Source organism: Lupinus angustifolius, unplaced genomic scaffold (assembly GCF_001865875.1).
Source record: "Lupinus angustifolius cultivar Tanjil unplaced genomic scaffold, LupAngTanjil_v1.0 Scaffold_414, whole genome shotgun sequence".
Classification (NCBI taxonomy): Eukaryota; Viridiplantae; Streptophyta; class Magnoliopsida; order Fabales; family Fabaceae; genus Lupinus; species Lupinus angustifolius.
In genome coordinates this window covers 315,868-319,585 of record NW_017727824.1, presented here as the reverse complement: position 1 = coordinate 319,585, position 3,718 = coordinate 315,868, and positions in this window count along the sequence as shown.

The following is a 3,718-nucleotide window of genomic DNA, read 5'->3' as shown; positions in this document are numbered from 1 at the left end:
GAAGAAGATGAAGAAGAAACATAAAAGACTACCTTAGTTTGTATACGAAATTTAGTGTAGAAATGAGAGAATGGGGTGAGGTATTTATAGGAGAGCTTCACCCTAAATCATAAAATTTAATGCAAGGTAAGTAGAGTTAGACTAGTATAGGTGATGTGTCTAATGGTGGTGGAGTGAGAGGATTTGTTTAGTGATTTAGGGGATTTTGGTGGTAGTAAATCAAGGCATTAATGAGTGAAATCTATCAGATTTAGTACGTAGATTTTGTGAAGTGACTCATGCGACGTGACGACTTCGGCGAAACATGCGCGATTAAAACCATTCCCGAGTATTGTCGGCTAATACCCGGTCAGATAATAAAAATCTCCCGATTTCGGTTTACGATTAGAACTTCGAAACATGGAATTCAGAGTGAAAAATAATTAGAAATGTGTTCTGGACAAACTTGGTGTCTATCTTGACTTGAAATAATATTTAGAAGCCAATGGCGTAATCGGAATTCGACTCTGAGCTACGGAACTCAAAAACACATTATTGGGCCGAATTCGAGTGAGATTTGGCCCCGACATCGGTCCAAAACCGACTGTCTCCGAAAATCATGAAAATTTACCACCAAATTGGAAATAGAATTGCAAGACTAAAACTCAACTAGAGTTTCGTCTAATTCTTTACCGAAAATTCCCAGAAATTAATTTTTGAAAATATAATTAATAAAACTATTAATAAAAACATATATTTTCAAGGTGGTAAAATTCGTGGTGTTACATGAACCAGTATAAAATCTTGATGTACTCTCTTCTCCTTTATCTCATGAATTTTACTTGTTAATTTTTTGCATATTTTTTTTGCTGCACTTAACTCTTGATTTTGCAGAAAAAGTAGCCATACTTATAAGTCAACTAATTCACCCCCCCGCAGTTGCAATCTTAGTCTTTCATGCATATCCTCTTTTAGAGTTTTCATTGTTATTTTGTTGAATTTCACATAAGATTTGTATCAGAGCTCTTTGGTTTGAGGTTATTTGACTTTCTTGAATGATGGAGGCAAATACACATAGAATGATATGTTTGAATGGCACTAACTATCACTTGTGAAAAGGAAAAATGAAAGATTTATTATTTGTGAAGAATTTGCATATTCATGTGTTTGCTACTGAGAATCCAGAGTCGAAGTCTGATGAGGATTAGAGTTTTCAATATCAACAACTTTGTGGTTTTATTTGGCATTTTGAAGAAGACAATGTCTACAATCACATTGCAAATGAGGAAAATGTAAAATCTTTATGGAAGAAAATTGAATCATTGTATGCTTCTAAATCAGGGAATAATAAATTATACTTTTTAATTTGAGTTACAAGGAGGGAACTTCTATTTCACATCATTTGAATGATTTTTAAGGGCTCCTAGATCAATTACCATGAATGGGTATCAAGTTTGATGATGAAGTGTTGGGATTGTGGCTACTGAATACTCTACCAGATTCTTGAGAAACATTTCGAGTTTCAGTTACAAATTCAGCCATTGATGGTATTGTCTCATTGGAGAGTATAAAGGGAAGTATTCTTAATAAGGAGATGAGAAGGAAGGCACATGGTACTTTATCTCATTCTGAGGTGTTTGCCACTAAAAACAAAGTGAGAAGTCATAGAAAGGAACCAAAAGGTGATAGAGAAAATGGCAAAAGTATGTCCAAGTCTTGATACAAGAATGTGGACTGTCATTATTGTCACAAATCAGGTCAGATACAGAAGAATTGTCTTCAATGGAAAAGAGTGAACAAAGACAAGAAGGGCAAGCAGAACCATAAGAATCATGGTGATGATGATTGTGTTACTAATGGCACTTGTAACGATCTTATTATTCTTCGTGACCGTGATTTAGTTAATCTTCTATCATATGAGAGTATGTGGATAATCAATAGTGGTGCTACACTGCATGTTAAACCAAGGAAGAAGTTATTCATATCTTACGCTTTTGGTGATTTTGGAATGTTGAAGATAGGTAATGATGGTGTGTCAAATATAGTTTTTATTGGTGATATTTGTTTGCATATCAACATGGGAGTGCAGTTTTTGCTGAGAGGAGTTAAACATGCTCAAGATGTTCGTTTCAATTTGATCTCCATGCAGATGCTTGATGATGGTGGTTATGATAATCACTTTGGTTTTGGAAAATGGAAACTCACTATAGGTAACTTGGTTGTGGCCAGGGGGAGAAAATTTCTAAATTGTATTGGACAAAAGTTTTGGTTGCTAAATAAAGTGTAAATGCTATGGATGTGAAGGCTTCTTTGTGGCACCACAGACTCAATCATATCAGTGAAAAATGGTTGAATTGTTTAGCCAATAAGGATGTACTTTCGAGATTGAAGAGTGCAGATTTGAAGAAATATTCTCATTGCATGATTGGTAAGCAGACCACAGTATCCTTTAAGAAGCATCATACCTCAAGGAAGTCAGAGTTGCTTGAATTGGTGCATTCTAATGTTTGTGGTCCATTGAAGGTAAAGTCATTTGGTGGCCCACTTTACTTTGTTACTTTTATTGATGATTGTTCAAGGAAGATTTGGGTCTATGCTTTCAAGACAAAAGACCAAATGCTTGAAAAGTTCAAACAATTCCATATTTTGGTTGAAAGACATTCTGGCAAGAAACTGAAATACATTCGTACTGACAATGATGATGAGTATTGTGGACCATTTGATATTTACTACAAAAATCAAGGTATTAGACATGAAAGACTCCTCCTAAGACTCCTTAGCTTAATGGCATAGTGGAAAGGATAAACATGACTTTGGTTGAAAGAGTTAGGTGTATGCTTTCTGAAGCAAAATTACCTAAACATTTCTGGGGTGAGGCTTTGTACACGACAGAGCATGTTATTAATCTTAGTCCAATAGTTGCTCTGAATACTAAGGTGCTAGACAATATTTGGTTTGGCAAGAATTTCAGGTATGGTCATTTTCGAGTCTTCGGTTGCAAGACATTTGTGCATATTCCAAAGGATGAATGGTTCAAGTTGGATGCGAAGACAAGGCAGTGCATCTTTATTGTTACATATTAGTGACTAAAATACACCTAGAAGGGGGGGTTGAATAGATGTAGCGGTCAGAGTATCTGCTTTTCGAAAATAACAATTAATGCTGAAATAACCCCAGATTAATCGATTAACAGAATAGAAATAATCGATTAACATAATCAATTTAATCGATTAAAATAGCTCAGATTACACAAACAGATTCGGTTTCTTGCATGACAATCAACCGAGATTGAAACGAATATACGGAGCTAACAAATATATCAGAGTTACAACAGTATAGTATAGAAACAGAATATCGCAATTAAAACAACTATACAAAGTAATCGATTAAAGCAATAAAGAGAGAGAGGGAAAGAAAAAGCCCGCAACAAGGTTTTTATCCTGGTTCATTTGCGTGTCCACTTGCAAACTACATCCAGGCCTCTCGGCTGATCTGGGAGATTTTTCTTCACTATAATTGAAATAATGTTTTACAAGCAATTCTTCCAATTACAACACTTAGACAACTACTTGAAACTAAAGAACCTTATCCCTTGGTTTGACTCCCTTCCTACCGCCCAAGAAAACCTTTCTTGCGGTGTAGCCCCAGCCAAGAACCTATTCTTTCTATCAAGAACTCTAAGCTAATGAAGATACAACACAATCTCGTTGGTGGTAAGACACCTTGAGATTCCCAAAGT